This window comes from Sus scrofa, chromosome 8 (genome assembly GCF_054392235.1).
Source record: "Sus scrofa isolate SSC_HxYL_T2T_F1_AM1 chromosome 8, Sscrofa_HxYL_maternal_Yorkshire_Landrace_v2.0, whole genome shotgun sequence".
Lineage (NCBI taxonomy): Eukaryota > Metazoa > Chordata > Mammalia > Artiodactyla > Suidae > Sus > Sus scrofa.
The window spans coordinates 102,360,242-102,383,350 of record NC_139390.1 but is presented as its reverse complement, the minus strand read 5'-3'; the positions used below and the strand labels follow the sequence as shown (position 1 = coordinate 102,383,350).

At 36.9% G+C, this 23,109-nt stretch overlaps 1 protein-coding gene across 20 annotated transcripts in view; it reads left to right on the top strand.

Moving 5' to 3' along the window:
• Positions 1-23,109, top strand: part of C8H4orf33 (chromosome 8 C4orf33 homolog) — a 583,530-nt gene that overhangs the window by 30,662 nt on the left and 529,759 nt on the right. For 13 of the 20 annotated variants that reach the window (XR_014813047.1, XR_014813039.1, XR_014813048.1 and 10 more), the window contains one exon: positions 4,909-5,112. The exons of the other annotated variants lie outside the window; for them this stretch is intronic. The gene's annotated coding sequence lies outside the window, so the exon portion shown is untranslated. The remainder of the gene's footprint in view (positions 1-4,908; positions 5,113-23,109) is intronic. 20 annotated transcript variants of the gene reach the window in all.

The window sequence follows — 23,109 nt, the reverse complement described above, 5'->3', positions numbered from 1 at the left end:
GAATTTGGTTGGCTAAAATTTTGTTGGGAATTTGTTTCTATATTCATCAAAGTTATTGGGCTCTAATTTTCTTTTCTGGTAGTGTCTTTGTCTGGTTTTGGTATTAGGGTGATGGTGGCTTCATAGAATATATTTGGCAGTGTTCCTTCTTCAGTCTTTTGGAAAAGTTTGAGAAGGATGAGTATAAGTTCTTTGTATGTTTGGTAAAATTTGCCTTTGAGGCCATCTTATCCTGGACTTTTGTTTGTAGGGAGTGTTTTTATTGTATACTCAATTTCATTTCTAGTGATCTGTCTGTTTGAATGATCTATTTCTTCTTGATTCAGTTTAGGTGGGCTGTGTGTCTCTAGAAGTTTGTGCATTTCTTCTAGGTTGTCAAATTTGTTGGCACATAATTGTTTGTAGAATTTTTTTTTTTTTGTAATTCTCCAGTAACTGTTGAGATTTCTCCTTTATCATTTCTTATTTTGTTTATTTGGTTTCTTTCTCTCCTCTTCTTGGTGAGTCTGGCTAGAGGTTTGTCAGATTTGTTTACCCTTTCAACGAACCATCCCTTGGTTTTATTGATTTTTTTCTATGACTTTTTGTATCTGTATTTTATTGATTTCCTCTCTGCTCTTTATGATTTACTTCCTGCTGCTGACTTTAGGTATTGATGTGTGCAATATCCTCTTCTTGAATTGATCCTTTTATCATTAAATAGTATCCTTCTTTGTCTTTCTTCATGGCCTTTGTTTTAAAGTATATTTTCTCTGATATGAGTATTGTAACTCCAGCTCTCCTGTCATTTCCATTTTCATGAAACATTTTTTTCTGTCCCTTCATTTTCACATTACATGTGCCCTTTGCCCTAATGTGAGTTTCTTTTAGGCAGCATATTGTAGGCTTTTGTTCTTTTATCCAGTCTGCTACTCCATGTCTTTTGACTGGAGTATTCAGTCCATTGACATTTAAGATAATTATTGATAAATATGTATTTATTGCCATTTTAAACCTTGTTTTCCAGTTGATTCTATGTTTCTCTTTTGTTACCTTCCATTTTGGTTGGATAATTTCCTTTGATTTTTTGCTTGTGTCCTTTTCTTTGTATGTTTGGTAAAATTTGCCTTTGTGAATGTATCTTTTGGTTTTGATTCATCGTTGCCCTGTTGTTCAAGTATGTTAACCCTTTCCTATATCTGCTTGTTTTAGCTTGATAGTCATATAGGCTCAAGAACATTCTTTAAAAAAATATATAGATTTTCTTACTTTCCTTCCTCACATTATATGATTTTGATGTCCTTTTAAATATCTTCATGTTTATCCTATTGCCATTCCTTGTGTTCATTTTCACTTTTACAAATAGGTTTTTTTTTTTTCCTTTAGATCTGTATACTGATTACTTTCCAGTTGTGATTTCCTCCATCCTGTATCTTCTTACCTTTTTCCTATTTAGGGGAGACCTTTTAATATTTCTTTTAGAGTGGGTTTAGTATTGCTCTGTTGTTTTAGTTTTTGTTTGTTGGAGAAATTCTTTATTTCTTCTTCTATTTTAAATGACATTCATGCTGGGCAGAGTATTCTAGGCTGCAAATTTTTCCCTTTTAGAACTTTGAATGTATCTTGACACTTTCTTCTGGCCTGTAGTGTTTCTTTAGAGAAATTAGCTGGTAGTCTTATGGAGGTTCCCTTATAATTAACCCTTTGTTTTTCTCTTGCTTTCATTAGAAACCTCTCCTTATCTTTAACTTTTGCCATTCTTCTTATATTTCTTGATGTGGGTCTGTTTGGGTTCAACTTGTTTGGGGCCCTCTGTGCTTCCTGTATCTTGATATCTGTTTCCTTTAGATTTGGGAAGTTTTCAGCCCTAATTTCTTCAAATATGTTTACAATTCTCTTTTCTTTTTCTTTGCTTTCTGAAATCCCTGTTATTTGTAGATTGGCCTGCTTTATATTATCCCATAGATCTCATATATTTCTTTTATGTTTTTTCATTTGGTTTTCTGTCTGCTCTCCTGATTGCGTGATTTCCATTATTCTGTCTTCCATGTCACTTATTCCTTCCTCTGCATTACTCACTGTGCTTTTTAATGCCTTTAACTCAGCTTGCAACTCTGCAAATTAATTTTCTGATTTTTCTTGGCTCCTCCTTATATTTTCTAGTTCCTTTCTAAAGTAATCTGCATTACTATTCATATCTGCTCTAAATTCCTTCATATTTACTCTTAATTCCTTCAGAATTTTCACTATCTCCTTTTTTTTTTTGTCTTTTTAGGGCCACACCTGTGGCACATGGAGGTCCCCAGGCTAGCTACAGCTGCTGGCCTATACTACAGCCACAGCAACATCGAATTTGAGCTGTATCTGCGACCTACACCGCTACTCACAGCGATGCCGGATCCTTAACCCACTGAGCAAGACCAGGGATTGAACCTGTGTCCTCATGAATGCTAGTCAGATTTGTTTCCTCTGAGCCATGACAAGAATTTCCTTACTGTCTCCTTTTTGAGCTTGGAGTTCTGTTTTATTGTTTGCCTCTTCAGGTGAATTTTCCCATTCTTCTAACTGGGAATGGTTCCTAAGCTTCTTCATTTTGCTTATATTTTTCTTATTCTGTGAGTTTGAGGAAGAAAACTTATTGTAGCCTTGGAGAGCTATTTATGTGCTTGAGCCCTCCTGGGTAGCTTGTGAGAACCTACTATTTTTTTTTTTTAATTGATGTAGGGGCTGCTTTTGGTTCAGATGCTTGCTGTTTCTTTCCTCAGTGTGTGCAGGCTGTTATCCCCTGATAGGGGGATGTGCCAGTGTAAGCTCTGAGCTTACTTCCAGGAAGGTGGAGACAGTGGGCTGTGCTAGTTGCCAGTGCCTTGTGCCAGGCCCTTGACAGTGGCCAGGACCCACAGGGAAGCGGTACAGGCTGCTCCTGGTTTCAGGGCCCTGAGACGTGGCAGTGACCCTCAGAGAGCTGTAGGCAGTGTCCAGAGCCTTTGGCAGCAGCAACAGCGTGGTGTGTGCATTCCCAGGGAGTGAATGCAACAAGTGGTACTCAGCTGCAGTGCCCTCCTCTGCAGTGACCCCAGAGGTGACTGGAGACATAAATGGTTCCTGTTTATGGCCCCCTAGTTGTGGCAGGCCACACCCACTTCTGGAGTCTGAGATGCCTGTAGTGGTTTTCCCCCAGTGCCCGTAACCTACACAAGAGGTGCACTGCAGCCCGAGAGGCTGTGCATGCAGAGAAAGATATTTTTATGGTGGTTCTGCCCCTCCTTCCTTTGCCTTCCCCAACAAAGGCAACTTGCTTCTCTTTTGGGCGCAAGCCTTCTCTGATCCTCCCTCAGCTGTGGACCTCTGCTTCCCAGCCTGTGGTGCACCATTCCCTAACCCCTCAGGCTGTATCGAAACCCCTCCCTGGAACTGACCTCCGAAGCCTGAGTTTCAGTGCCCAGCCCCTGTCTGAGTGTCTGAGGCAGTGGTGTCCGAGGGTGGTGGTAATGATGGTCTGTGCAGCTCTCTTTCTTCTTTGCCCTCCTCAGTCCAGCTGCTGCTCTTTTCTTTGAGGCTTTGAAGTTCCTCTTCCTGTCCCAATTCCTTATTCTTCCCTCTTCTCTCTCTCTTTTTTGCTTTTTTTTCCCATTTGTTCTACCCAGTTATGTGGCAGGTGTCTTGCCCTTCTTGGAGGTTTAAAATCTTCTGCAAGCATTTAGTATATGTTCTGTGGCCATCGTTCTACATGTAGATGGTTTTTTTTGATATGTGTGAGGGAGAAGGTGAGCTCCACATTTTACTCCTCTGCCATCTTGATCCAGCCCTTGTTTATACATTTTAATATATATATGCATGTCTTCAGAAAGCGCCTAGAGGCAGTGATACCCCAGTAGCAATAAGCACACTTGGTACTCAGATCTTGGTACTCTGAATATAGTTTTCCAATAAAGGAATCTATGGATCTTTGGAGAAATGGGTGATTCTAGGGCCAGATCAGGGAAAATATGAGCCTAGAGTATCTTCTAGTATAAAAAAATAAATAAGCACTAAAAAAAAAAAATTGAGCACTACCTGTTTTCTGATCATTTCCTGTCCTAATTTTTCTCTATAAGAAGAAATTTTGTAAAAAAGTGACTAAGCATTTATTATCACCAGCTATCATTTTTCATATAAGGAATTGTGAAAAGATTATCACTAGAGCTAGGATAATACATGTATGAAGAATAAAAGAGTAGAAGTTATTAATCTATGAAAAGTGAGGATGTCTATAAATTTCACCTTCTGATTTCATGATAGTAATTAAAATACTGTTTTCATACATTGTGATCCATAGGTAAATTTTATGCCTGATATTTATAAATCTGATTTGTAATTTAAAAGAGAAATAGTAGAAAGTACTGTCAAAAGATATTTCACTTTAGCATTTGTATGAATTACAATAATATATAATTACATCATTGGCTATTGTGAGAGCTTTGATGTTTTTCTGTTAATTTTTTACCTTATACTAAAAAACTCACAGAGAATGCAGAGTTTAGTAGAAACTGATTTTCTTTTGGCAGCCCATCACCTGAAATATCTGTTAAGTAGTATTTCTGATTCAATAATACACTGAAAACTCACGTTTCTAATAATGCCCTAAGGCACTCTGTGCCTGGAGTACAACTTTTGAAGAGATATCTTTGCAGAAATATAAACGCAAACTATAACTGGAAGCATTCCAAGCAGTAAAAAAAAATGTGCTAAATACAAATGTATGTTTTCAAACTTTGAAAAAAATATCCTGAAGAAAAAAGATTATTACTACCACAAGTAGTTAGCCTTGGTGCATACCATAGAAATACTGAGGGTCCTGTATTTCTACAATAGTCCTGGCTTTTCTCCTAACTGCTTGATTTTGTCCAAATCACTTCATCAAATTTTCTAATACTTATTGTCTTTCAGGAACCATTCAGAAACTTTAATTTTGACAGAAACCTCAAAAAAAAAAGGCATATATCTTGGAATGCTCACTTTTAAAGTTAAGAAAACCAAGAGCTTCAGAGATTAAGCATCTTGCCCAAGATCATACACCTAAGGAGATACGGATTTGAACCCAGGAAGTTTTATTCTGGAGATCAGGCACTTGTGAACTATGCTACAGCCACTGTGAGTCTTAACTACTCATCTACAAAATAGAGCTACTGAGCTAAGTTCTTTTCCTTTCTGATTCTATAAATAAAAATAACATAGAAGAAAGAAGAAGTTAATAAGCCCTTCACTTTTTTGTGGTACATTCACAGAGAAGGCGAGTGTCCAAGTCACTCCTTATTAATGAGCCAATTGTTAAGAGAAACACATTTTTCTCCTCAGTCCCTCTAAGTAGCATTTATTGCAGCAGTCCATTGTCACACTAAAAAATGTCATTGTATCAGGTGTATTTTGGTAGTGGACTAGTGGCTATTTTGAATGCACATCACTTAGGATTTATCCTGAGTAGTAGAATATCAGAGAAGAAGAAAACCCAAGCTGCAGCTATACTAAATGCTTTTTCTAACTAGATTTTTGTCAACGATCAAAAGACTAGCTTCAGATGGTATGAAAACTTTGGCAAGCAAACTTCACAACCTTAAGTAAACTTGCAATAACTATAATAGCCTTTTATTTCCATGTATCAGAAACTGAAAAACTTTAGCAGTAATCTATTCTAAATGATTTTGTAGTCTGCTCATGAAGAAAACCTAAAGGTAGTGAGTGTCTACTTTCCTGTCCTTAATATTTTACTCTTTGCAACAGTGACAATTCATCCATTTTCCTTTCTGAGAGGATCATCTCCTGCTAAAAATAATTAAGTAGATTAATTTATATCAATACCTTTTCAAATCAGGTTGCAAATCCTTCAGGGAGCAGATTATAGAATATGTGTAGTCAGTTATAACCCATAAATAATAGAATAGAAGATAGAAGAGTGCAGAGTTTCCATTGTGGCTCAATGGGTTAAGACCCCAACATGGTGCCCATGAGGATGAGGGTTCGATCCCTGGCCTTGCTCAGTGGGTTAAGGATCTGTGGTTGCCACGGCTGTTGTGCAGGCTGGCAGCTGAACCCTAGCCAGGGAATTTCTTTGTGCCACGGTGAGGCCATAAAAGGCAGGGGGTGGGGGAGAAAATAGAGGAGTGTATTACATTTATTGTGTATACATATTGTTTCAAGAGTTTTTTCTTATTTTGGGTATAGTCACCAAAGTTCAAAATCCATCAATTTAGAGTGTTTACAAAACATAGGCTTTGAACACTTTGGTTGTTCTGGGTAATTAGTTACTATCTTCTGGGTAACTTCTGGGCAATTAGTTAATATGTTCTGAGTACTATCATCTGGGTAACTAGTTAATATCTAAAAGATACTCAGTGATTAGTAACTGAAGAAGATTTGGAGGGGAACCTCACACTCAAGTGTGTCTCTGATGCATCTTAAAGACTAAGGAGTAACATATGGCCTTTTATTTTATTCTTCAGTTTTATTCATATATCAAGATAGATGATAGGTAGACAGACAGACAGACAGGACTTCCATAGATATAGGGCCTCAAATTATAAAGATATTCATTGGAAGTGCTTCCTTTTCACAGTAAGTAGCTCCTTTTCTAATCTATGAGGATGCTTTGGTTCATAATTTAAAGCTCAACTCAAGCAAGCTTAAAGAGTAAAAGGAGATATGGCTGACTTCTGGCAGTTTGATGTAGAGGTTGGCAGTCTAAGTCATCAGGTTTCTAGCTTCATTTATATGCAGTTTTCTTGCTCTGCCATCTTTTAGGTCATCTTCATCCAAAGACATCTTTCATTTTTGTGTATGAAATGACTGTGGGTATTATAGGTCTCACAGTAACAACTGCAAAATCCAGCACAAGAGAATACTTAATGCTTTATGACACCACTCTGGATATTTTCCTCATTTACCAGGAAAATTATTTTTTTCAGTCTGTATTTTGGTAATTGTAATCGCATACTTCCATCTGTATCCTGTATTTCTGTTAATTAAATCTAGAAGCTTGATTATATCCAGGTTCAATTTTTGATGAGAATATTTCATAGATGGTATTATAGTATTCTTCTCTCAGGAGATGTATAATGTCTGGGGTTGTCTCCATTTTGTGATGTTGGAAGCCACTGATGAACATTGCCTAAATCCATGAACGATAATCCAATTTTGCCAGTACTTCTGCATTTCATAGCTCTTAAGATATCCTAATTCAACGATTCAGATACCAAGAAGCACGTTTTTTTACAAGATAAATGCTTGATTCTTTTCTTTGATTTAAATATTTTCTGAATACTTGGTCCTCTAGCAATCTCCAGTGACCAATGAGGTTTTTAAAGGTATCTTTCTGAGCTCATAAATTTAGAAGTACTTTTTGTGTATTAATTCATTGCAGTTTTCTCATTGATGTTCAATGTGTTCCATATTTGGCCAATGGAGTCTCTTTAAGTTGGTTTCTAAGTCTCTTTTTTTTTTTTTTTTTTTTGCTTTTTAGGGCCACACCTGCAGCATACGGAAGTTCCCAGGCTAGAGGTCAGATTGGAGCTGCAGCTTCTGGCCACAGCGACAGTCACAGTAATGTGGAATCTGAGCCATGTCTGAGACCTACACCACAGTTCATGGCAACACCAGATCCTTAACCCACTGAGGCCAGGGATTGAACCCACATCCTCATGGACATTAGTCGGGTCTGTAACCTGCTGAGCCACAATGGGAACTCCAGATTTCTAAGTCTTTTCACATGATTTCTGTAGTCTTTAATAGCTTATTTGCTTTCTGGTATGGCAAGATGTTCCAGGTTTATCTTGGATGTTGCCTGCTATAGACCTAGAGCTAGTCATTTCTAAAGTAAGTCTTGGTTTCTCTTTGTGGCAAATGATATTTAGACACCATTATTTGGACACTAGGAGTGCCTGTTGCTGATGCATTGGGTACATTTTTCTAGTCTTTTAAAAAGTTACAACATGGTTTCATATTGATAATTCCTATTTAATCTTATACATTCTACATCTCTTTCTCGTTATGACCCAAACTGGTTTTCAGTGATTTCAACATAATTTCTCATTTTCTTTTTCCCACCATATGCACCATAGACTCAGAATAAATTAATGCTATCAATAACAATATGATTACTAGAAAGAGTGTAAGGATTATTTTTGTTTTTTTGGTATTCTTTTTGACCTTAGAGTGTATCCCACCAAAATTACACAGCCAAATCCTGTGTTTAAAGACACTTGAAAGTAGTTTCTGTGTATTATGTTACCAAACTCAATAGAGTTTGGTTCATTGGTTTCATTTCCATTTCACTTTGAGAACTTTTTTTTTTTTTTTTTTTTTTTTTGGTCTTGCAGCATGTGGAGTTTCCTGCTAGGGGTCAAAACAGAGCTGTAGCTGCTGGCCTATACCACAGCCACAGCAATGCCAGATCCAAGCCACACCTGCAACCTGTGCTGCAGCTCATGCCAATATCAGATTCTTAACCCGCTGAGTGAGGGCAGGGATGGAACCTGCATCCTCATGGATACTATTCGGGTTTTTAACTCACTGAGCCACAGTGGGAACTTAGACTTTGGGAATTTTTTAAATTTAAAATAATTATGAGGTTTCAATTTCAAATCTATGAATCAATCAGGATATACTCAGAGAAGTCTGGCCTCTATTCTGGTACTCTCTCACCCTCTACCTTCTCCCCCTACCAACCGTTAAAAAGATTTGTAGTTCATGCTTCCATTTTTAATATAAGAACAGATATATAAATGGTTATATCCTCTTATCTAAGGAATAAATATTAGCATACTGGAGCTAACAAAGAATTTCACTATCAAATTAGGCTTATAATTAAGGGGTCTTATCCAGATTTACTAATAAACAAGAGGTTCTTATCCAGATTTACTAATAATTTCAAAGACATAAAATCAAAAGGCTCAGGCAAATCAGAGTGGAATATAATCCATCCTGTGTGTCTATCTTGGTTTTCTTTCTGCCTTGGACAATCTACTCCACTAGTAATAGAAGAAGTCTTTAAATGAGATTTGTGGCTGGCCTTACATAGCACAAGAGTGGTTAAGTTATGGAACATCTCCATTTTAGATAGCGAACATCTGCCTATTTAGACTGTTTTAAAGAGTTTATGTGACATTTTCCCCAGAGCCTTGCCTTATAAGTCCATAGATTCTAGGGGTAATCTCACTAAGAGAATTCCACAGATAAGGGCACTCCTACTAGCAAATATCTTTAGCCTAAAGAAGTCAGTTATCAGCATGTTTACCAAAAGATTAGACTGGGACACCTGCGTTTTTTTCTATCCCAGAGAAAGTTCCCTTGGTAATCAGAGAGAAACATATCACAGGCCAGCAGCTTTAATAAGAGGCAAGAATTCCCTCTGTGAAACACCTTAACCATGCCCATACTGCTTCATAGGTCTTTTAAGTTTCTTTTCACAACTCACTCTCTTTCTTCCTTTATCCACAGCTATTTGAACCTTTTTATAATGTGCTGATGAAATTATTTAAGTTGAGTGTACAAAATTTCAAGGCCAAATTCACTGCCTTCTCTGGTCAATGAGTTTCCATAAATGTTCTATCTATTAGGAGATTTAATTCAGCTTCCTTAAAATATTTTCTTATCCTGGAGAATCATTGTTTACATAAGTCTTGCTTTTTATTTAATTATATTTATCTATCAATAGATAGATATAAATTTACAAATTCTTTGTAACACCACCTAGCTGTAGAAGAGGTATTAAAGTGATGTTTGACACACCATGTATTAGTTAATATTACAACATCATTCTATTACGTCTCAGCATAAATGACTTTCCTATACCACGTTCCCCATTGTAGGGATGGTAACTGGAGTCCATTGTTCAATAAATTCTGGATCCCATTTGGTGTGTTCCAGATTTTATGGTACAGGTCTTTACAGGCATCATTATGCTACATTTATCCCTGCTGGAGAAACCATAGATTGCTGCTGTATCCACACCTCCATACTTGCTAGTTTAAGAACCCAGGTGACTAGCTCAGGAATCTGATTAAGGCATCTGCCTTTAGCATTCCAGTTTCCTTTCAGAGCGGGGAACTAGATGTTTTTGCGAACATACATATGACCCACTTTAATTCTTCTTAATTCTCACAGACATTCCCTTAAATGAGTGCCCCATAAGGATATCCTCTGTTGTCTATTGATCTAGGACCTGTTTGCAGTTGAAAACAGCCCAGAGACTGTAAATATCCAAATACTCCTCTGAGATCAGGAGCCTAATTCTTCTCCCACTGCTAAACTAGCAACTCTCAACTCTGCCAAATTTGCAGACTTGCCTATTCCTTTTCCCTTCAAGTTTTTTTCTGTCACAAGACACATAGCTGCCAATTTCTGAACAGTAATATGGTCCTCAAGGCAGGAACTCCCATTAATGAACTGGGCAGCTTGGCTGAGGAAAGAATCACAGGGCTTAGACCACTGAGCAGTGTAGGGAAGGGAGATACTTACAGGGCTCTCTCACTGACCATTTGAGCAACTTGCTGTTGTATTTGATGTGTTCCCCCTAAACTTCCCACATAGTGCACTCTTCCATGTAGCATCGTCTCTTGGTCAACAAGCTTTGTTATACTGCTTTTCTCTATTCAGTATCTCTCTGACATCATCTGAGGCAGGATTGATATCTAGCCTCAGAATTATTTGATGCCCTTCTGTTGTGGGGGCCAGTTTGACCAAGACCTAGTAATAAGCTACAACTACTTTCAGATGGGCTTTAATTAGCAATTGCCTCAGTTAGTTTTCAAGTCCAAATTCAAGAGGTCTTTGCTGAGTGGCACCATTTGATTTCTCCCAAAGCCTTCACATCTATATGTATTCTAGGAGATGAATATACTTGCATAATTTGAACAGTTGAATCACAAGGTCTTAGTTGGGCTCCCTCTGCCACCATCCTGTGTAAATCTTTTTTTTTTTAAATTGTTCCTAAGGATTCCTTTAAAATAAGATATATTTTTGATGACATTGTAATAGGTGCTATAAATATCTTTATAGGAGCAAGGTGATTTTGCCAAAACTCAAATAGCCCTCCTAGCTGTGAGTTTGTTGCTTGGTGGAAGGGTCTGTTAAAAATAATAACTTTACTTTTCACAGTTTGGGGAATGTCTCTGGTTGCTCCGGGAATTTCTCAAATTGGGCTGGACTTGCATTTTAGATGGATATATCACCCACCCTCTATTTGTCATAAAGGTGACTATAGTTTTTAAGTCCTCTTGACCTTTTTTCCTCTGAGGAGTCAGTTAGCATTATAGCATCTATGTGATACATTAACTTGCTCTTAATGGTGTTTACTTTAAGTCCTGACTCACTAGATTATGGTAATATGCTGGAAAATATACTGTTTGTACTGTGGCAATACAGTCAGTTTACACTGATTTCCATTCTTTGAAAATGCACTGTGTCTGCCTAGATTCTAAATTTGGAATTGATAAGAAGGTATTGTGTTAGATATTAAGTTAGAATGCATAATGGCATAACAGGCCCACTTCCTATATAGTTTTTGCCTTTTTTTTTTTTTTTTTTTTGGTCTTTTCTAAGGCCGCACCTGCTGCACAGGGAGGCTCCCAGGCTAGGGGTCTAATCAGAGCTGCAGCCACCAGCCTATGCCAGAGTCACAGCTGCAGCTGTGACCTATACCACATCTCATGGCAATGCTGGATCCCCAACCCACTGAGCAAGGCCAGCAATTGAACCCGCAACCTCATGGTTCCTAGTCTGATTCGTTAACCACTGAGCTACGACGGAAACTCCAGTTTTCGCCATATTAAGTCTAACGGAGGCAATCAGAGGAATCACCCTGCTTGATCCTTGACAGTCTATTGTTTACCTTCAGGAATCTTCTGCCTTGTATGGTAGCTAGGGCTGTTAAAAAGGGGGGTCAGTGGGAATCAAAACTTCCACCTTAACTTTTTTCCTTAAGTAGAGCAGTGATCTATTATTGCCTTCCTGGAATTTGTATTGCTTAGCGTTAATGCCTGAGGAGGATTCAAGCAATTCCAAAAGTCCTCATTTAGCATGGCTGAATAAAATTTGGTGAGAGGTGGATTTGGGCAATATCCTCTGTAAAAATGGGCAAAGGTAACAGGCCCCATGTTTTCAGTTATGGGACTTAACACCTAAAGGGGCTATGTTTTAGTCAATTAACATCTCCATTTCATATTCAGATTATTGCATTGCTTATGTAACATTTTCTGAGGAAGCATACCCCATAAATCCAAATCTAGGATTTTTTTTTTATGTCATAAGCAATCTTAAACCAACCATATACATGCCACTGAAAACATTCCATTGACAAGGAATTTTTTTTTTTTTTTTTTGTCTTTTTGCCATTTCTTGGGCCGCTCCCCTGCGGCATATGGAGGTTCCCAGGCTAGGGGTCGAATCGGAGCTGTAGCTGCCAGCCTATGCCAGAGCCACAGCAACGCAGGATCCGAGCCATGTCTGTGACCTACACCACAGCTCACGGCAGTGCTGGATCGTTAACCCACTGAGCAAGGGCAGGGATCGAACCCTCAACCTCATGGTTCCTAGTCGGATTCGTTAACCACTGCGCCACGACGGGAACTCCTAAGAAGGAATATCTTGCTAGCAAATATTATTTCACTAGATTTATCATGATCTGGTTTACAGGGAGATTTGACTGGGTCACTTTCTTTTTACATGGGACATCCCTATATAAAAAAGAAGAAAATAGATTGCTGTTTTGCTGCTTAACTATTTACTTCATAAAGATTTTTGTATTTTTTTGTCGCTGTATCTTTGGAACATGCTCCAAGGGAGAGTTATTTTCTGAGTTGAAGGGGAAACACATACACAATTTTGCTAGAAAGTACATAGCTATGTGCCGTGGGGAAATTTGCATTTCTACCATTAAAGTATGTATGACAGCTCCTATTATCCCACAGCTTCTCCAACAGAGTATATTATCATGCTTTCAAGAGTTTGCTATTCTTATAGGTGAGAAACGGTGTAATGGTATAATTTGCTCTTAAGTTACAATCTTTTTGGACATCATCTCGCATATATATACACATAAGAATTTGGCAATGTTAGTCATTCCCTCCTAGATATCTTTCACTCATCTCAGGAGACATCACTTTCTCAGTTCTCCTTCTAATTCTTACTGGTGAATTCCTTCTCTTTTCACACTTTAAAAATGAAATTTGCCAAGGCTTAATCTTCAGGCCCCTTCTTTCTCTGTATTTACTCTGTTGATCATCTCATTCAAAATTGTGGTTTAAAATACAGTGTATGTGCTAATGAATCCCATTATGTGTGTATGAACATCACAGCTCCTCATATGGCCACTAAGTTGTCTAATGAGCATCTCATATTTGCATGTCCAAAACTGAACTCGTTTTAGCCACTATACCTGATATTCCCCAAGTTCTCTTACCTTATGTGGGAAGCCTTTCTGTATTTCAGGATGAAAATTTCTTTCACATTTGACCCAAATCCAATTGACTGACAAATCTCATCATTTCCCCTTTTGAAATATATCCAGAATCTCACTTTTTAACACCTTCATTGCTACCATTGTAGGCCAAACCACTATTATCTTCCCCAGATTATTGCAACCCTAAATTATTGCTATTGTCTTTGAACTGGTCTCCCTGCCTCTCCACTTCCTCTGTTCTCCTGCACTCCTACCCCAAGCCTGTTCTCTAAACAGAAGCCAAAATCTCCTTTTGAAAAATTATATTATTCAGGTAAAATTTACATAAAATGTACTGATTTTATTTATTTATATCTTTTTTTTTGCTTTTTAGGGCTGCACCTGTGACATATGGAAGTTCCCAGGCTAGGGGTCAAATTGGAGCTGCAGCTGCTGTTCTATGCCACAGCTACAGCAAATGTAGGATCCAAGATGTGTCTGCAACCTATGCTACAGCTCATAGCAATGCCAGATCACTAACCCAATGAGCAAGGCCAGGGATCAAACCTATGTTCTCATGGATACTAGTCAGGTTCATTTCCACTGAGCCACAACAGGAATTCCCAAATGTACTCATGTAAATATAGTTTGCTTACTTTAAAACATCCCCTGTGTCTCTCTGTAGTCAATCCCTGGTCCCACCCTCATACTCAAGCAACAAAAAATTGATTTTCTGTCCCTACAGATTTATCTTTTCTATAAATTGTATATAATTATATACTTGATTGCAGTCTTCTGTGTCTTGAATCTGTCACTAGCATTGTTTTTGAAATTTAACCATGTTTTTGCATGTAATGAAATTTGTTCCTTTTTTATTGCTCAGAAGTATTTCATTGTATTCATCTATTACAATTTATTTATCATTTCACCTGTTGGTGGATGTTTGCATTGCTTCCACTTTCTGGCTGTTTTGCATAAAGCAAGTATGAACATTTGTACCAGAGTATTTTTGCAAACATAAGCTATTACTTCTCTTTGATAAATATCTAAGAAAATTACTGGATCGGTAACTGTACGTTTAGCTTCTAAGAAAATGATAAATTATTTACGAAGTGGCTTTACCATTTTATAGTACTAACAAGTGAAGTCTAGTTATTCCACATTTTCGCCAACCTTAATATTGTTACTCTATTAAATTTTAGACCTTCAAGTAGGGGTGTGCTGATTTCTCAGTGTGGTTTTTATTTGTTTTTCCTGGCTGATCAATGATTATGAGTATTGTTTCGTGTGCTTTCTGGCCATTCACCTATTTTTGTGTGTGAAATTTCTCTTCAAATATTTTGCCCCTTTTTTGGTCTTTTTATAATTGAGCCACTTTTAAAAATATGTTCTGGATACAAACCCTTCAAGAAATACCTGTATTGCAAATATTTTCTCCTAGTCTATGATTGGCTTGCTCTTTCATTTTCTTAAATGTATCTTTCAAAGGGTAGTTGTTTTGTTAACTTCTGTAATTTTTTTTAAATGGAGAAGAGTAGTTTTTTATGTATACCCCCATGTTTACCATTTATAGCACTCTTCATTCTTCTGACAACTAAGTTGTTTTTTTTTTCATCTCAGATCATTTTCTTATGCCTCACGAACTTCTTTTAATATTTACTAGTGTATACATCTGCTGAAAATTCTCTCAGAATTATTGTGTCTGAAAAATTAATTTTAGAAGATATTTTCACTGGGCATAGAATTTTAGGTCGACTTTTTCTTTTGGTATGATAAACATATAATTTCATTGCTTCTTATTTGCAGAGTTTCTGATGAAGCATGCTATATTCTTATTTTTTTCCTTTGTAATGTGTCTTTATCTGGTCACTCACTTTTGTGATTTTCCTTTTATCGCAAGGTTATGGCAGTTTGTCTATAATATGCCATGGCATGAATTTCTTGGTATTTATCTTAATTAGGGTTTTGTTGAGCTTCTTGGTTCTCTGAATTTGTAGTTTTAATAAAATTTGGGAAGCTTTTAGCTATTAATTTTTAAAATAATTTTTTTCTGTTCCCTCCTCTACTCTGTCAGGCCTGCTTGATTTAGTTATATGGATCATTGAGAGTCTTTTAATTTCTTTTCCAGTCTTTTCCTCTCTATGCTTTATTATAGAGGGTTACTGCTGCTCTGTCTTCATTTCCCTGAATCTTCCTTTAAAGTGTCTAATCTGCTGTCAATTCTGTCAGGTTAAATTTTCATTCCAGATATTGTAATAGTTACCTATTAGTGCATATAAAATTACTCCCAAAATAAATATGTTTAAACAACGTTTATTATCTCACAATTCCTGTGGGTTAGGAGTTTTTGAGAATGTCATAACTGGGTGGTTCTGATCCAAGGTCTCTAATGAGACTGTAGTCAAGCTATTAATAGGGGCTGCAGTCTCATCAGAAGTTTTGACTGGGGGATGGTCTGCTTCAGGCTCACTCAGGTGGCTGTGAACACACTCAGTTGCTCACAACATGGCCTTTCCATAGAGCCACCTCATGACATGGCTTCTGACTTCCCCCAGAGCCAGCAATCTAAGAGAGTAAGAGAGAAATGTGCACACTCAAGAAAGAAGTTGCAGTCCTCTTGTAACCTACTATTGGAGTGACATCCCATTAATCTACCAGATTGATCCTTTTGAAACTTAAAATCTCATCCTATGCTGAGTTCTGGAAATTGCTTACATGCCAACAACCAGAGTGATTATGGATTCACTTTATTTCCCTTTTCTTATACTGGTTATTGTCTGATATCTAATAATGATGGCTACATGTAATTTATCTAGCTTTTCTGCTTGTTTATGCAGGAGTCAAAGCAAGTCCTACATACAAGTCCTATAGCAATTACCCCTTCATGGGTAGCAGCAGAACTTCAGAGACTGTTTTGTAATGTTAGGTCATGCCCCACCTGTGCTCAGCAATATCAAAGGCTTACCATGTCAATTACTGGTCTCAATCTCTCAGACCTCACATATAACTAGTCTTCGCCATTTCGGCTTCATCAGCTCCACTGTTCCCAGAATATCATTAGTGTCGTCTTGCTGCAAGGTCTTTGTTCTTGCTGTTAATGTTGTCTAGAACATACATTCTCCAAATATCTGTGGGACTAATTTCTTCATCAAAATTTGAATCTATGCTTAAATGCTACTTAACATATAGGCTTTTTCTGATTAGATTATATAAAATAGCAGGTTCTTTCTTGTTCATTCTTTATTTTACTTACTCTGACTTATTTTTATTAATAGCACTTATTGCAACCTATCAGTAAATATTTTTTTATTGTATTTATATTCCTCTCACTCAAATATAAGCTCAAGTGATATATTCCCCTGAACCATGCCTGATACAGTAGGAATTTGACACATACTTGTTGACTATTTGAATATGTAGTAGATAGAAATTTTGCTCTTATAAAGAAATATTACATTTATTCATTTATCTAAAACAAATGATCTATTTCCAGACCACACCTACCTAGCTAAAAGGAAACTCAGTATTAATCATGTTTCAAGGGTCTTCTCATCTTTCCTAGGATGCTTTTAAGCATTTGAGGCGTCTTGCTTAGTGCAAAAAATTTATGGAAGGATTCTCTGTTCTTTCATCTACATTGGTTACCATTGATATTTTGATAATACAAACCACATTGTTTCCTATCCAGGTTTGGAGATAGAAGTCTTTTATTCTCTGTGGTCAGCCTCTCTCCCAACCAGTCAAAGGCTCTGTCACATGCCAAGGGTTTTGCATAGGAGTGAGGCATGGATCTCCACGTCCATACAAAATCCTCTTATTCCCCAAACCTCTGTCTCCAGTTTTCACTCAGAAAATTCTCTAAATGTTCCTTCTTTATACAGTTGGCCACTTAAATCATTCTGAGCCTAGTATTATTATCTACCTTTCTATACACACACTCATACATACATGTACACACATACAAATACAAATGGACATGTTAATTGAATTCTAGGTTTCTGGGTATTTCCGCTTTTGGCCATATAGTGCAGGAATGAAGAAGTTCAGAACTATACCACATAGCCTGGTTATATTCTGGTTACTGGTGAAGTAAATTACTGCACTTTTTTTTCTTCTATTTTCTCTCATAGAGTTGGCAAATCTCAATTAGTGTCCAATAGACTAATTGGCCCAAACATAAGTGTGTGAATGAATGAATGAATGAATGCCTTTTTCTTAGAACATACATCCTATCCGAATTTCAATGTTCCGTTGCTAGTCAACTCTCTTTCCAAAAGTTTTATAAAACAATCTTTCTGCATGTTTTTCTCAATGCACTTTGTCTTATTCAGTTATCTCTTCAACTAAACTGTGAGCTGCTTGGGGACATGATTTGTTCCTAATGTGCCTTTTTCCCACTGCAGGATAAATTAAATGTTTTGTTTCAAGAGGCCCTAGAAATAATTTTGAATAAATTAAAACAATTTAATGAAGTTCTGTCCCCAGTTTTAGAGCAGGAGGTATAGCAAATATCATACTAAGGCAAAAGACTAATCATAAGTTAAGAACTGCTAAAAATGCTTCCTCTAAACATATGCAAATAATGAGATGATAAACAGAGAATATCCCTCCTTTAATAACATCCTCATAATATTTTAAAAGATCAAATATCTTTAAAAGAATTAAGCATTGCTTGTGTGGACTTTAAGTGGCCCTCTCAGAGTTAGGCTAAGTGATATCTGTCTGGATACCTTGTTCTGACCGTATATTTGCCACACTGATCTGTCACCCTTATCAATAAATGAACACAACCAAGGAAAGTGAACATTGTTAATTATAAACTTTCTAGTAAATAATGAAACATAATGCTTTAACCTTGATATGATGTATTAAGTTATAAATAATGTTCAAATGCATTTTTAAGTTTTTAAAAATGAAGACTATCCTGGAGTTCCTGTCGTGACTCAGTGGTTAACGAATCCGACCAGGAACCATGAAGTTGCGGGTTCGGTCCCTGGCCTTGCTCAGTGGGTTAAGGATCTGGCGTTGCCGTGAGCTCTGGTGTAGTTTGCAGACACGGCTTGGATCCCACATTGCTGTGGTTCTGGTGTAGGCTGGCGGCTACAGCTCTGATTTGACCCCTAGCCTGGGAACCTCCATATGCCGCAGGAGCGTCCCTAGAAAAGGCAAAAAGACCAAAAAAAAAAAAAAAAAAAAAGAAAGAAAGAAAAAGAAGACTCTCCTCATCTTAGCTCTTATTGCAGCATGCTGTGAAGTCCCTACATGCTGCTCTTTACCAAACACGTATTTGACTCATTTGTTCCATTTTCCAATCCTGCAGGAACGTGACTATTTTTTAGAGGGGGTCATAGTTCTTCCTGTCCTATGAAAACTTGGCTTGTGTACTTCTTTTTCTTTTTTGCCATGTGTTTATAACAAAATTGGTGCAGTAAAATTTCTAATAGATATTACAGAGAAATGGAATATATTGGTTATACTGGTAGATATTTCTAATTATTAGAATTTTAGGTAAAGTTTTATTGTGAAAGGATTACATTTAAGTGGTTGTCAAGTTGGGTTAAACTTTTTCAGTGTGACCTATAGTAAATTCTAAAAAAATTTAATTATTTAATTCCAAAGATGAGAAAGAGTCAGCCTTGAAAATCATTTACAAAAATCACCATCCCTATCCATGAAAAGATGCTGAATATCACTAATTATTAGAGAAATGCAAATCAAAATTACACTGCGATATAACCTCACATAGGTCAGAATGGCCATAATCAAAAAAGCTACAAATAATGAATGCTGGAGAGGGTGTGGAGAAAGGAGAACCTTCTCTTGGTGGTAATGTAAATTTATGCAGCCACTATGGAAAACAGTATGGAACTTCCTTAAAAACTAAAAACAGAGTTACCATATGATCTAGCAATCTCACTTCTGAACATATATCTAGAAAATACAAAAGCTCTAACTTGAAAAGATACTTGCATCCCAGTGTTTGTCGTGACACTATTTATAATAGGAGAGATATGGAAGCAACCTAAGTGTCCATTGACAGATGAGTGGATAAAGAAGATATGGTATACATTTGATCTGGCAATACCACTCCTGGGCATCTATCTAGAGAAAACCATGACTTGCAAAGACACGTACTCCAGTGTTCATTGCAGCACTATATACAATAGCCAAGACATGGAAACAACCTAAATGCCCATCAACAGGGGAGTGGATAAAGAAGATGTGGTACATATACACAATGAAATATTACTCAGCCATTGAAAGAAATACTGGCATTTTTAGCAACATGGATGGACCTAGAAATTATCATTCTAGGTGAAGTCAGTCAGACAGTGATACACCAACATCAAATGCTATCAGTTACATGTGGAATCTTAAAAAGGACACAATGAAGCTCTTTGCAGAACAGATACTGACTCACAGACTTTGAAAAACTTATGGTTTCCAAATGAGACAGTTTGGGGGGTGGAGGGATACATGAGGGTTTGGGATCAAAATGCTATAAAATTTGGTTGTGATGATCATTTTACAACTATCAATGTAATAAAATTCATTGAGTAATAAAAGAAGATATGGTGTATACATACAATAGAATATTAGTTATAATAATGAATGAAATAATGCCATTTGCAGCAGCGTGGGTAGACAGATATTATCATACTAAGTAAATCAGAGACAAATAGGATATCACTTATACATGGAATCTAACAAATAGTGCAAATGAACTTACTTAGAAAGCAGAAACAGACTCACAGACATAGAAAATAAACTTATAATTTCCAAAGGGGAAGCGAGGGGAGGGATAAATTGGGAATATGGGATTAATAAATGCACACTACAATGTATAAAATAAACAGTAAGGATCTACTGTATGACACAAGGAACTGTATTATCTTAGAATAAACTATAATAAAAAAGAATATAGGTATACACATATATGTATAACCAAGTCACTTTGCTGTAGACTTGAAGCTAACACAATATTGTAAATCAACTATACTTAAACAAAAAAAAATCACAATGCCTATATACAAAGGCAAGCTAATATAAGGAAATATTTGCATCAAAAGAAGCATTGTTAATTTTTTTCAAACACATATAAGTAAATGTTAAATACCATACTCTATGCAGGATAATGTACAAAAAATTCTTCATTTATATTAATTACCCTGTAAATAATAATATTTAATACCTACTGATTTGCCAAGCACTTTTTTTTTTCTGGTTAATCAGGAAACGTTTTATTATTTGTATTTGCATTTAAGAATTCTTTTTTTTTTTTTCCCCCCGCTGTACAGCATGGGGATCAAGTTACTCTTACATGTATATATTTTTTTTCCCCACCCTTTGTTCTGTTGCAATATGAGTATCTAGACATAGTTCTCAATGCTACTCAGCAGGATCTCCTTGTAAATCTATTCTAAATTGTATCTGATAACCCCAAGCTCCTGATCCCTCCCACTCCCTCCCGCTCCCATCAGGCAGCCACAAGTCTATTCCCCAAGTCCATGATTTTCTTTTCTGAGGAGATGTTCATTGTGCTGGATATTAGATTCCAGTTATAAGTGATATCATATGGTATTTGCCTTTGTCTTTCTGACTCATTTCACTCAGTATGAGATTCTCTAGTTCCATCCATGTTGCTGCAAATGGCATTATGTCATTCTTTTTTTATGGCTGAGTAGTATTCCATTGTATATATATACCACTTCTTCTGAATCCAATCATCTGTTGATGGACATTTGGGTTGTTTCCATGTCCTGGCTATTGTGAATAGTGCTTCAATGAACATGCGGGTGCATGTGTCTCTTTTAAGTAGAGTTTTGTCTGGATAGATGCCCAAGAGTGGGACTGTGGGGTAATATGGAAGTTCTATGTATCGGTTTCTAAGGTATCTCCAAACTGTTCTCCATAGTGGCTGTACCAGTTGACATTCCCACCAACAGTGCAGGAGGGTTCCCTTTTCTCCACAGCCCCTCCAGCACTTGTTATTTGTGGATTTATTAATGATGGCCATTGTGACTGGTGTGAGGTGGTATCTCATGGTAGTTTTGATTTGCATTTCTCTAATAATCAGCGATGTTGAGCATTTTTTCATGTGTTTGCTGGCCATCTGTATCTCTTCCTTGGAGAACTGTCTATTCAGGTCTTCTGCCCATTCTTCCATTGGGTTATTGGCTTTTTTGCTGTTGAGTTGTACAAGTTGTTTGTATACTTTAGAGATGAAGCCCTTGTCGGCTGCATCACTTGAAACTATTTTCTCCCATTCTGTAAGTTGTCTTTTTGTTTTCTTTTGGGTTTCCTTTGCTGTGCAAAAGCTTTTCAGTTTGATGAGGTCCCATGGGTTTATTTTTGCTCTTATTTTTGTTGCTTTGGGAGACTGACCTGAGAAAACATTTGTAAGGTTGATGTCAGAGAGTGTTTTGCCTATGTTCTCTTCTAGGAGTTTGATGGTGTCCTGTCTTATATTTAAGTCTTTCAGCCATTTTGAGTTTCTTTTGGTGCATGGTGTTGAGGGCATGTTCTAATTTCATTGCTTTGCATGCAGCTGTCCAGGTTTCCCACCAATACTTAATGAATAGACTTTCTTTTTCCCATTTTATGTTCTTGCCACCTTTGTCAAAGAGTAATGACCATAGGTGTCTGGGTTTCATTCCAGGTTCTCTGTTCTGTTCCATTGGTCTGTATGTCTGTTTTGATGCCAGTACCACACTGTTTTGATGACTGTGGCTTTGGAATAGTTCTTGAAGTCTGGGAAAGTTATGCCCCCTGCTTGGTTTTTGTTTCTCAGGATTGCTTTGGCACTTCTGGGTCTTTTGTTGTTCCATGTAAATTTTTGGATTGTTTGTTCTAGTTCTGTGAAAAACGTCATGGGTCAATTGATAGGGATTGCATTGAATCTGTAGATTGCTTTGGGTAGTATGACCATTTTTACAATGTTGACTTTTCCAGTCCAGGAACATGGAATATCTTTCCATTTCTTTATATTTTCTTTAATTTCTTTGATTAAAGTTTTATAGTTCTTGGCATATAAGTCCTTTACCTCCTTGGTCAGGTGTATTCCGAGGTATTTGATTTTGGGGGGGTGCAATTTTAAAAGGTATTGTATGTATATTCCTTTTCTAATATTTCATTGCTGGTATACAGAAATGCGACTGACTTCTGGATGTTAATTTTATATCCTGCTACTTTGCTGAATTTATTAATCAGTTCAAGTAGTTTGGGTTGAGTCCTTAGGGTTTTCCATGTATAGTATCATGTCGTCTGCATACAGTGACAGTTTCATCTCTTCTCTTCTTATATGGGTGCCTTTTATTTCTTTTGTTTGTCTAATTTCTGTTTGCCAAGCACTTTCTATGCATTTCCTCACTTAGTTCCTCTTAAAAACCTTATCAGATGGGAATTACCATTATTCCTATTTTATGGATGAGGAAACTGAGGCTCAAAGAGGTATAATTTGACCAAGGTCAAAGAACTGATAAACATAATGAATAAAATATTAATGCCAGTGACTGCATAGTTTGCCTAAGAAATTCTCTTCTCAGGAACTGAAAATGTTCATTGTGAAAGAAAATTTTAAATACCAAGATGTCTAGTTTTAGTGAAATAATGCTATAACACCAAAAGAGACACCTACACATTTAATTGCCTGTAATGTGGGGACACATGATTGTGAAGTAAATTAAATGATAAGTAGAAGCTAGTTTCCATCACAGGTG